Below are 12,548 nucleotides of genomic sequence, written 5' to 3'. Positions count from 1 at the left end.
TGAGTCCTATATGAACAGCCTCAGAACAATGCCTGAAACATAGTAAATAAAGTGTTGCTACTGTTAATAACTACTAGCAGTAAGTATTAGGTTGGCCAAAGAGTTCATTCTAGTTTTCTTTAACATCATGGGAAAAAGAGAAAATGAGAGCTAAGAGAAAAGGAAGAAAGAAGGAAGCGCCCTCACTCTGGATCATGATATTAGCAAAACCTCAGAGGAACACACGAACACGTGCTGGCGCCGGAATTGACCTATTTTGCTGGAATCAGTCTCCGTTTTCCATTTTATTTTGTTTTTAACGAATATGTCCAGGTTTCCATAAGGTGTGTTACATGTTCGAGGATGGCAAGTTTAAAGGATTGGCTGAATTCTATTTTTAAGGGAGCGTGGTGATTAAATCAAAGCAATGGTACACAACGCATACTAATCGGGCCGTCATACACGGATGGATGTAACTCTGATCAGCCGTCAGATGATACACCTAATTTAAGGGGAGCACGTGTGTCTGTCTCTGTGTGTTGCCTCATCTACATTCACTGGAACCCTCCAAGGGAACAGAAGAGCTGCATCTGAGAGGCGTCCAGCTGGGGTGAGAGAGCAAAATTTGGAGCAAATATGTGGATTGAACCTGCAACCTAATGCTCCATGTATGTTCTCCTATTCCCCCGAGACAGTAATCTGACTTGCCATAATTTATATCTCTGTTATTCAACTACATCAGTAAATGTACGATTTAACAATAGCTAATCTTCAAGATAGGAAGTTGAATCTGTAATAATACCCCTGACTTATTATTCATCTTCCCAACAGAGTTTAGACCACATAGCAAGCGTGTAGTAAATAAGGTATCAGTGAAGTGATGAAAGCCAATGTTTAGTGCATGAGTACTCACAGCTCCTATGAATGGCAGCAGAGAGGCGGACGTCCAGAAACTCTGAATGGAAAAAGCCTGAGCACACCTGTGACTTGCTGTTCTGCTCATTTTACACAGAGATTATGTGCAGGGGTAGAAGCTTAAATCCTAAAGCCTCCAGATAAAAATGTGAGTAGGCCTTTCTTTAGTCTTAATACATATAAATAAATTTCCAAGGGACTAGAATATTCTTATATTCTCTACCAACAGTTTAAACCAGAAAATACTTAAAAGGAAAATTAATAAGGCAGTATATTAAAAGAAAAAAATTAATGAATGGAGATTGTCCCTCTTCCTTTATTCAAATGTTTTCTTTCTACTGCCTTTTATGTATATGTATAAATATATCTCTTTATATGTATTTCAATTATTTACTTTCTATGTGGCTAAATGACCCTAAGATACTACAGCATATATAACTCTATGTACTATCTAGTGGATAACTAAATCATATTAATATTATGCATCTAATACATGGCTTTTTCTTATTATCCTTCATCCAAGTATAGGAAACACATGGGCAATTATGCTGAATCTTTCTTGAAACTTCTGAGGCATTCAGCTGTATAAGAAGAAAACCTGTGATACCCACCAGTGTTTCTTATAACACCAGGATGTTCATAATCTAATTTGCATCATGGAAAAACAAGTAGGTGAACAAAACCCCCCAGCCTTACCCCTTCCAGGTTATTTTTATTTTTCTTCTATTTTTCTTCTCAGTGTCTAGTCAGTAAGGATTAATATTTTGGAGTGTGAATACGTGGTTTAAAACGCTGCTGTCCAAGAATGGATGCTTCTGTGCCTGTAAGTGTGCCTTTACACTAGGCTTATTTAAGTTTCTTTGGGCTTCTTTCCTCATTAAACTTTTTTTTTTTAATGGATCTTAAATTCTATGACAGATTTTTGGTCGTTTTTATGCAAAAGTACTGATTTTAAAAATTAATAAAACTGTCACAGATAAAGTGTCCACAAAACATTCTCCTTTCTTTCTAAAGTTTTTACCATACATTGGCATCATTAACCAGTCTTTTAAAGTTAAATGGCCAATTGAGATAAACAGTTCTGGGCCACGGCCTCCATCCCTAGGAGACTGGGGTGGCAGGTGTTGGCGATGATAGTCATCTGTAGGTTTAACTAAGTTTCTAATGATACAAATAGCGTCACAGAGAAAACAGGCAAAGGCAATGCTCCATTCTGATTGTAGAGATTAGAAAAATTATAATCATCCTTTATCTGATCTCTGCAAACCTCCATATCTGAGAGAATTTAATGGGCAAAAAAAACCAGTCACTTGGCCAAGAAGTCAAATTACGGTTTCCTTAGCATTAAATAATAATCAACTGCATAAAATCTGATGCCTGGAGAAGCTCCTCGGCTGGATGTGAGATTCATTACAGCCTAAATATTCTGTAAACTTCACGGAACCGTAATAGAGCTATGTAGATATCAATTAGGTCTTAATTACATTTTTCAGCAGGTTCTTTTTCCAATAATTTTTATTCTTGGAGGAAATAAGAGAGTATAAAAATTGATTTTAAAAAGAGTGGCATGGAAGTCAAGAAGAGTTTGGACAGCTAGAAAGGAGAAGAATTCTCAGTACCAAGGATTCTCAGCCTTCTCGGAAAATACATGGCGTGGTTGTCAAGGAGCGTCAGTGACGCACCCACGCCGCTGGGAGGGGGTTAGGCAGCTGATTTCGGTGCTGTGGGCTGCTGCTAGAACATCCCGGTTTCTTACCACTCCAGATTACCTCTGTGCTGTTATCATCAACTCTCTAAAGAATGAACAACAGCTCTTTATTTAATGCTGTCCCACTGGGGTAATGAAGAGCTTAGCTCCAACCCATGGATCATGCCAGATAATGGTTTTCTTGGATATCAAGCTACATTTTGCATAATTGGGTAACAAGCTACTTCGGGCATTAAATCAACTCGTTCTCTGTTTTCCTCGGAGCCTGAGTCACCATTTGCCCTATTGACTCATCCTCCGCCAAGGGTTCTGCTTTAAGAAATGGCTGGTGTCCAGAAGAATGTATTTCCTGGAAAAGGATGGTATGGGGGTGGTGTGCAAAGGCTTGGGACAGATCACATGACTCTGGTTTAATCATTCTTGACTTCAGAGCAAAATGCTGGGATTTTTTTTTTTTTTTTCCCAAAGCAGATTTTTAAAGGATTGGGTTGAATTTTGGATTTTAACCTTTGGGCCCTGAGTAAATAAGAGCACTGTCTTGCAGTTACCCAGGGCTTACCATGAATCAACAAGGCTTCCTCAAGAAGCCAGCACTTAGAGGTCTGTAAGGCTGTTATATCACCCCTGGGAACATCTGCCATAAGTAAATAGATGGTCATGCAAACCATGGAACTGGGGAAGAAAACCCAGCTAATGAGGACGGTTTTCTGTGTTTGTGGTAGGGCATTTTAGCTCCTGATTTTAGAACAGGTTGGTGGGGAGTTGTATTCACTGCAGCAGCTTGTCCATCCAAGTGATGTGGAATTAATACAATGTTAAGCAACCTTGTCCGCACATCAGCGCACCTGGAAAACCTAAGGCCTGAGTCCCACCCCCCAGAGATGCTGATACAAGCGGTCCATATGCCATATCCAGTGGGCATATGGATTTTTAAAACATCCCCCAGGTGATTCTCTGATGTAGCCAAAAAAAGAGAACTCAAACTAAAGGCAGGTGGGAGTAGATATAACACGGAAAGTAGGGAGAAGAGAAGGTTGTAGCACTCGTAGATTTAAGGGAAAAAAAACTGTAACAGCAAAAGCAGAACAATCCAGAAACAAGTCTTAGGTCCTCTGACAGCAAGTGGACCAATCACCGTATCTCTGGTGTTATAGTCACACAACACCTTGTTACTCAGTGGTGAAAAAATGGGCTCCAACAATGCAAGTCAACATCAGCAAGTGCGACAAACGTAACGCTGATTGGAGAAAAGCTACAGGAGAAAATATTTAATACAGTGTCATTTAAGTACAATTCAAATATGCAAAACCCCTCTGGTAGGGCCATGCAGATTTATTTTCAAGGTATAAAGAAAAAGGACAGGCAGATGAACACGAAATTCAGGATAGCAGCCCCCTTTCAGAGAAGGGTGTTTGGGAGTTTCACAACTCTTGGTAATGTTCCATTTACTCCTCTGAGTGATAGGTGCAATTTTTTTTAAAGATATTCATCTATAAGACACACTGTAATTCCTTGATGATCACTTTTATTTCACTTTAAGAGCCTTGTAACTTGCTGAAAGTACAAGTTAACTCAGCGCGAAGGTGTGTTAATACAGTTTGAAGGTGTGACAATAAACAAGAGGAAGAACGTCAAGATGTTATAATATATACAGAGAGGAAACAGAAATTTAAAAGCAGTTCTCAGCAATTCTTAGAGCACTTTCCTCTTATATATATGATCAGGAGGGAGAGAGAGACATGAAGGGTGGGATAGGAGGGGAGAGAGAGGGGAGGAAAGACTGACTTTTCCCTCATTCAAGTTTAAAATGAAGTAACATATGTCAGCTCTAGAGTCGAGGAATATAGCTGCTGGGCTCTGTAGGTAAGAGTTAGAAAGTGAAGTGGAAGTCGCTCAGTCATGTCCGACTCTCTGCGACTACAGTCCATGGGATTCTCCAGGCCAGAATACTGGAGCGGGTAGCCTTTCCCTTCTCCAGGGGATCTTCCCTACCCAGCCTGACTGTAAAACCATGGAGGATTTTCCATTGCATACTTCAGAGCAACACTGTAACGCTGTATGTAGCACTGATTGGAAAAAAGATGCAGGAGAAAATAGTTAACACATAGCGTCAACAATGTTAGTGACCTCTGTCGCCCAGCGGTGCCTTGGCAATCATTCTGTTACGACGGGCATCACCCAAGTAATTCTGACTCAGTATTTTCTAGTACGCAGAACAGGTTCTCTGTTACACAGGACGGCAACTCCCTTTCAACTGTCTATCCCAAACTGCACAGAGACAGCGAGATCAATGCTTTCTGCAAAGTGATTATCTGGTGACCATAAGCGTCATCAGGACCTTTTTAGAAACTAAGGTTCCGGGGTTGGGGACAGCCATACTGAGTCAGAACGTGCATGCGTGCTGTGACCAGCGCCCACGTGCTTCCTCTACACTGTGAGGTCTGAGAAGCAAGGCTCTGTGTGCGGAATAGGGTGGCCACACAGACAGAGGAAGGATCATTGCTCTCCTTTGAATATTTCTCTGATGTTTTTTGCTTTGTTTTAGTATGCAATTGCAGTCTTGCTCACAGCTCTAGACAACTTACCAAAACACCATTCCAAACAAATATTTTTCCCAGGAGTTCTGAAAAATTGTTTTCCGTCTGATATTTAGCATTACCATCCAATAAGCCTGCTGTAGACCCTTGAAAGGGAAATAGTCGCTCAGTTATGTCCAACTCTTGTGACCCCATGGACTGTACCCGACCAGGCTCCTCTGTTCATGGGATTCTCCAGGCAACAATACTGGAGCAGGTTGCCATTCCCTTCTCCAGGGGATCTTCCTGACCCAGGGATCACACCTGTGTCTCCTACATTGCAGACAGATTCTTTACCATCTGAGCCACCAGGGAAGCCCAATACTGAATAAAGGAAGAACTACTGGTCATTCATTTTTCTTCTGAGTCTTACTCATTTCGACCCAGAGTTATGATCCTAGCAAAGCAAGGGAGACATATTATAGATTTAGAAGCAGTCCAGAGGAGTGAGTTTATCTTGTTCTGCTGATTAAAGCTATGGAGCGTCTTGGCTTGATGACCCTAAGTTTGAGCTGTGCCAAGTATAAATATATTAGTGGTAGATGAAGAACGTGACAATGGTTATTTCTGATATCCCTAGGGTAGAGAATCTTGTTGAGAATCTTAAGTCCATTCTTATTCAGTTTTTCAAGAAGAAATGATGATTTTGGATATTCTAAGTCAAAGTAGATATCATAATATATCTGATGGCATTATCTCTGATGAAACTTACCCTTTTACTGGTAGATCTCCCCATGGTTTTAGCAATAAATATTGTGTCTCTAACAAAGGCCCAGTAAGCCATTTGTCACTGTGCTTCCTCAGATAGTCAGTGAGAAATTTTTAAGTTGATTGAAGATAATCATAACAGCTACTTCACTTGTATTAAAAAAAAAAAAGATATCTACATTTCTCTATGGTACCTAAGTTAATGAGATATATTTTTCCTTTCATTGATCCTGAAAATTATAGGGCAGAAGATTTTTCTCAGATAGACTTGACTTCTTTAAGTATGTTCCTGTTCTTTTTGTGGCCTGTTTTGATTTTGTTCTGATTAACCCTAACTGCATCAGGCTTGAAGTGGTTTCTATGTATGGAATTTTGAAGCCTGGTTATTCTTCAGTGACTTCCTCTTTTTGAAGAGACCATCCAACGTGCTGCTCCATCACTTTTTGCATTCAAAGCAGCACTATCCCAAAGCCCCAGCATATTGTCTTACTCTTGCAAAATGGCTTGGCTCTTTCTTCCTAGTCATACAAAATAGAGGGTTTGTCCCTTGTTTTTTATTTATTTATTCTGAAGCACAGAAGCTGACTGAACGTCTACTGTGGATGTGGCTGTGTGTTGCCTGCAAAGGTGAACTTTGGCACCTTTCTGATCCAGTCTGATGCATCTCAGGCTGATGCTTCTCATGGAGGAGGAGAGAGGCCATGTGTGACTTGAAGATTTTCACCTTGTGCTACTGCTGCTGCTAAGTCGCTTCAGTCGTGTCCAACTCTGTGCGACCCCATAGACGGCAGCCCACCAGGCTCCCCCGTCCCTGGGATTCTCCAGGCAAGAACACTGGAGTGGGTTGCCATTTCCTTCTCCAATGCATGAAAGTGAAAAGTGAAAGTGAAGGCGCTCAGTAGTGTCCGACTCCTAGCGACCCCATGGACTGCAGCCCACCAGGCTCCTCCATCCATGGGATTTTCCAGGCAGAGTACTGGAGTGGGGTGCCATCGCCTTCTCTGTCAACTTGCACTAGAGCTATTTGAATCTCTGGCTGTTATTTTTCCACTGAGCAACATGGTGATGGGCTGGTGGAAGATGAGTGAGGAAGGGGCTGGGTGTGTTGGCAGTTTGCAAAGCCCTTGGTATCCGGGGTCTTAATATCTCCTAAAAAAAAGTGGGCTTTCAGCTCAAGCCTTATTTAAAAAAAAAAAAAAAAAAGGTTTCCTCTGTAGATAAAACAAATGCCAAATGGAAACTACTCTGCTGAGTCCCTCCAAACAGGCCTGCAGCTGTTACCTCTTCCATAACTTTTTCCAGTGAAATTTTTAGGCTTCACCTGTTAGATGACGTATGGGGTTTTTCTTCCCTGCCCCACCTCCGCCTCATTCCCTCCCCAACTTCCCCTTAAAAGGAGAGCAGCCTGAACTGTTAGAAAGCACAGCTCAGGGTGACATCCTCATTGTACACGTTGTGGGTGGAAAGCAAGACCCTGCCCGGGGAGCTGGCAAATTGAAGTTATAATATTTTCAGCTCCTGGTCCACTGGGCTCAATTCTCAGGTGGTCAAGGTGACTGGCCTGCCCACTGGGTGTTTCTCTGTGTTGTTCTTTAAAAACTTTTTTCAGGTAGTTATCAATTTCCCATGGGGCCAGAGAAGTAGGAATCAATAGGGGTGACAAGGAGATTGACTCTTTCCCCCTAAACCTGTTAAAATATTTGGATTTTATTATTCCATAAAACAGAGTTTACATATAAGAAGTGTTTTGCATACAACAATGTAGTAAAGATAATCTTGGTGAGTTATGCTATGATTTCTCATTGAAAAGTCACTATATAATGAGTGATGTTGAGCATCTTTTCATGTGTTTGTTAGCCATCTGTATGTCTTCTTTGGAGAAATGTCTATTTAGTTATGGTACATATACACAATGGAGTATTACTCAGCCATTAAAAAGAATACATTTGAATCAGTTCTAATGAGGTGGATGAAACTGGAGCCTATTATACAGAGTGAAGTAAGCCAGAAAGAAAAACACCAATACAGTATATTAATGCATATACATGGAATTTAGAAAGATGGTAACAATAACCCTGTGTACAAGACAGCAAAAGAGACACTGATGTATAGAACAGTCTTATGGACTCTGTGGGAGAGGGAGAGGGTGGGAAGATTTGGGAGAATGGCATTGAAACATGTAAAATATCATGTATGAAACGAGTTGCCAGTCCAGGTTCGATGCACGATACTGGATGCTTGGGGCTGGTGCACTGGGACGACCCAGAGGGCTGGTATGGGGAGGGAGGAGGGAGGAGGGTTCAGGATGGAGAACACATGTATACCTGTGGCGGATTCATGTTGATATTTGGCAAAACTAATACAATTATGTAAAGTTTAAAAATAAAATAAAATTAAAAAAAAAGAAAAGTCACTATATATAATTCAGTATGAAGTAATTATGACTGAAATAAGAATTTAGCAACCACAAATGGCTTTATAATCTGCACATATGCTATGAAATAGTCAAATAGGTAATATTAAACCATATCTTCTCACCTGCCAATGTAATTCACTAAGGGACTTCTGATAATAAATTAATATTGACTTTCAGATTTAAAACAAAATCAAAAAGCCCTGTTTTTCAGAACTTAGCTAAAGCTTGCCCAGGAGCTGAGTAATAGCCACTAATTAGGTATAGATGGGGCTCCTCAAGTTAAAACCAGAGGCCCACAAACTAATGGATCAGTTCTCAGCTATACAGGGCTGACTCTCTTCAACTGAAATGAACTTTGAGAAAGAACGGAAAGGGAAAGATTTTCTGCAAAAGCAAAGAATACTTTCTCACTGCCCTAGACTGATGGCTTTAGCCACGGCATAATCCGCTCTGGGTATGCTGCCTTTTTTCCAAGATAATTAGTTCTATTGACCCACAGAATTTAATATTCCAGAATGATCTCCTAATAGATCCCCAGCTTCTGCTATCAAAGAAACACAAGACAGCATAAAAAGATGAAGAACTGATAGATAATTCATTGAAAACTGGTGATAAAGTTAATTAAAACTCAATCCAATAGCGAGTACAAGTTACATAATAGTCCGCATGCTCTGCATGCATATTTGAATATTTTCATGATCTATTCCAATTGGGTTTCTCAGGTTAACTCAGTCTCTGGGGCTGAAATGGATTTTTTTTGTTAAACTTTGTGATACTTTCCAATTCTGCCAGCCCTGCTCTCTTTCCTATATGAACGATTTCACTTGTTGCTTTACAGACAGAGCAGAAGCCCTAAGGTGGCAAACCTCTTGTCTCTCCTCCATCTGCTACATGAATCCACACACAACGTGAACTGGCCCTGGAGCTCCCTCATCCCCTTCTCCACTTCTGACAAGTAGAAGAGCTGAGTTCACTTTTCTCTGCCACCCTCAACTCTCACTTCTGTTGCTGTTTAGTCACTAAGTTGTGTCCAAGTCTGTATGACCCCATGGACTGTAGCCCGCTAGGTTCCTCTGTCCGTGGGATTTCCCAGGCAAGAATACTAGAGTGGGTTGCAATTTTCTCCTCCAGGGGACCTTTCTGACCCAGGGCTCGAACCTATGTCTCTTACATCTCCTGCGTCTGCAGGGGATTCCTCATCCCTGAGCCACGAGGGAAGCCCCTCATCTTCTTAGGAACTTTATTTTACCGGTTTTCTCTTCTCTTGGTTGTGTGACCAACCTTCCTCTGCCCACTGATTCACTTTCATTTGCTCTTATTCTCGTTTTTCTAGTATTAAAAGAAAAACCTTGAACTTAGCAACACCTTGCAGCTACCCACCCTGCTTCCTTTTGGCATTTGGAATCAGGCATCTTAACCAATATCTCTCTCTATAAATACAAATACACATTGTAAACAAAAAAAAATACAGTTTTTGTGGTTTTTTTTTTTTACAAGAGGCATTTATGTTAAATATTTTGGGCCACTCTCTACTTCTTGAGAGCTCCCCAAGAGAGAAAAAAAAATTATTTAAAGAAGAAAACTGCCTAGTTTGGCTCATGACTAAACAGAAAAGAACATAAAAAACCACCACTGAGAAAGACTAGCAGGGAGATACGCTTTCCAGGCCCAGAATGTTCAGAAAGGTGAGGCCAGCCAGTGGTTTATAATGCACATATACCAGAAACACCAGGCTCTCGAAAGGCTGTCCGGATGGGAGCTGCTGCCTGAATTCAGGTACCCACCTACGCAGGTTTCTCTAGTCGAACAGACTATGGCGATGAGAGAAAGCTTTTGCTTCAAGAATGTTTCATGGGCTCAAAGATACACAGAAAACAGGGGTCCTGAATACAGTGGAATGGGTCTAAAAACAACACCTGCTCCAAGGAAAAAAACAAGGGCCGTGTTCCTAGAGAAACAAAGACCCCTGCACCGGCCTCAGGAAGGTGGCTGAGAGGCCGAGTGGAGATAGGCAGCCTCAGTTAAAACGGCCAGAACTGCCAACCAGCTTTGTAGACTTGGGTGAATATCTGAACCAATCTACCCTGCTGTTTCCATATTCATAAAACAGGGTTGGTAAGAATAGTCCCCTGTGGTGATTTCAATGGGATGGGACCAAAGGGTGCCCAGATCACGGATAAAACATGACTTCCCAGTGTGTGAGGGAGACTATTTCCAGAAGAGATATTGCTACCTATGTTCTTCCACTCAGTAAGTGTCTGAGAGATCACTGTGGCTCATAGTTCTAGCTCTGGGGTTAAGGCCTAGTGATATAATAGTGAAAAACAAATTTGCAAACACACACACACACACACACACATATACACACACACACAGAGTCTGCTTTCAAAAAATATGCCAGCATGTGAGCATTGCCAAGTAGTGAATGGACACACACATTACCACACAGCACGAGCTATTCCAGGAGCAGATCTGGTGCTCTGAAAATGCATTCAAGGCAGCACTTTCATACACAGCTCGTAATGCACAGAACACACAGGCTCCGTGCGGGCTGCAGAAGAACAGAGGCTTCCAGCAGTGGGCCATAAGACGAAATCGGAAAGCAACAGCTAACTCAGGACAGTGTGAGATTAACTGTGAAAAGAGTGCTCAGACCCTTTCGATGTAATAGGTGTTGATAGAAAGGAAAGTCCGCTTATGGGGGAAATTTTAAAGAGACGGTTGTTTTTAAGAAACTGGGGACTGACCCGGTGGGCCACAGATGAGGGCAGGAAGGCCCATGACTGTGTACTGATTTGTGAGGGCTCAGGTTCTGGTCGTTGGGACAGGATGAGTTGTTTTTATTTATAATTACTTCCATTTCCTGCTTTTAAAACTACAACCGTCGCTACTGGCTTGACGAACCTAATAGGAGCCGTGGTGTTGGTATCAGTTAATGGGCACACTATTTGCCATGACAGAATCCCCATAAGGTTCTGTCCCCACAAATTATCCGAAATGTATCCCTTGGACAGCAAGGAGATCAAACCAGTCAATCCTAAAGGAAGTCAACCCTGAATATTCATTGGAAAGACTGATGCTGAAGCTCCAATACTTTGGCCACCTGATGTGAAGAAACAACTCATTGGAAAAGACCCTGATGCTGAAGATTGAGGGCAGAAGGGGTGACAGAGGAGAAGATGATTGGATGGCATCTCTGACTCAATGGACATGACTTTGAACAAACTCTGGGAGATGGTGAAGGACAGAATCCTGGCGTGCTGCAGTCCATGGGGTCGCAAAGAATCGGATACAACTTAGCGACTGAAAAACAGCAACAATAGTTTATCCGAACTACCGAGATGGCATGCCATGTGTACATAATAGCCTTAATTTGTTTAGGGAAATATTATTGGATTAAAGACCAGACATTTTTAATTTAATAGAGCTACATAGAAAGAGTCACAAATGACTCACCCAATTGCCTCTTCATGGCTCAGTGTTCATTTGACACCAATAGAAAAATAGTAAAAATATCATATATAGAATTTAACCTAAGTGCTGTACGGATGAATACCAGGACCAGTTTTTTAATATAACATGGGGAGGCATCCACTGAAAGATGATATAAATTTTGGAGAAAATCAGAGTAGAACAAGAGAAAGGAATTACGATTTAAATGCAAGCAATTAAACAGCGTAGTGCCCAGTTGGGCATATGGGCTTAAGTATGCTACAGGTTCCTCTCCATCTGGGTTTTAATACGCTTTGAGTTATTGCCAATAAAAAACCAAGGAGGCCTCTTCCGGAATTCAGGAGCAGCTGCCCACATGGTGCAGACGGACAGCTCATAGACTGGGGTTGTTGATGCGGGCATGATTAAGGAGGAGGCCAGCACCTAGTGAGCCAAGGTTTCACAGGCGACATCGCCCAGACTCGAAACGCCACTGAAACTATTTGCTCAACTATCAATTTAAGTAATTTTTAAAGAACTATGTGGAGTAGGAAACGGCAACCCCCTCCAGTTGGCTTGCCTGGAAAATCCCATGGACAGAGGAGCTACAGTGAGCTGGTGGGCTACAGTCTGCGGGGTTGCAAAGAGCCAGACATGACTGAGCACACGCATGCAAAGCACTATGAATCCTCAGTCATATTTTAGGTAGACATGTTTATATGTGTAAATTTTCATCTGAAGTTTTAGCAGTGGGATAGACTGTACTTTTAGTGCATTGTAAATGCCATTGTTTCAATTTCATCTACAGAATCTC

The 12,548-nt window shown here is 41.6% G+C and overlaps 1 long non-coding RNA gene across 1 annotated transcript; it reads left to right on the top strand.

Annotated features, from left to right (window-relative positions):
• Positions 1–816: 816 nt before the first annotated feature.
• On the top strand, positions 817–7,009 carry LOC129651091 (uncharacterized). The gene is made up of 3 exons (XR_008713993.1): positions 817–1,042; positions 1,423–1,562; positions 6,460–7,009. It is a non-coding gene; the product is annotated as an uncharacterized LOC129651091 (long non-coding RNA).
• The last annotated feature ends 5,539 nt before the right edge of the window (positions 7,010–12,548 follow it).

This window comes from Bubalus kerabau, chromosome 4, assembly GCF_029407905.1.
Source record: "Bubalus kerabau isolate K-KA32 ecotype Philippines breed swamp buffalo chromosome 4, PCC_UOA_SB_1v2, whole genome shotgun sequence".
Classification (NCBI taxonomy): domain Eukaryota; kingdom Metazoa; phylum Chordata; class Mammalia; order Artiodactyla; family Bovidae; genus Bubalus; species Bubalus kerabau.
This window is presented reverse-complemented; position numbering and strand designations above follow the sequence as displayed.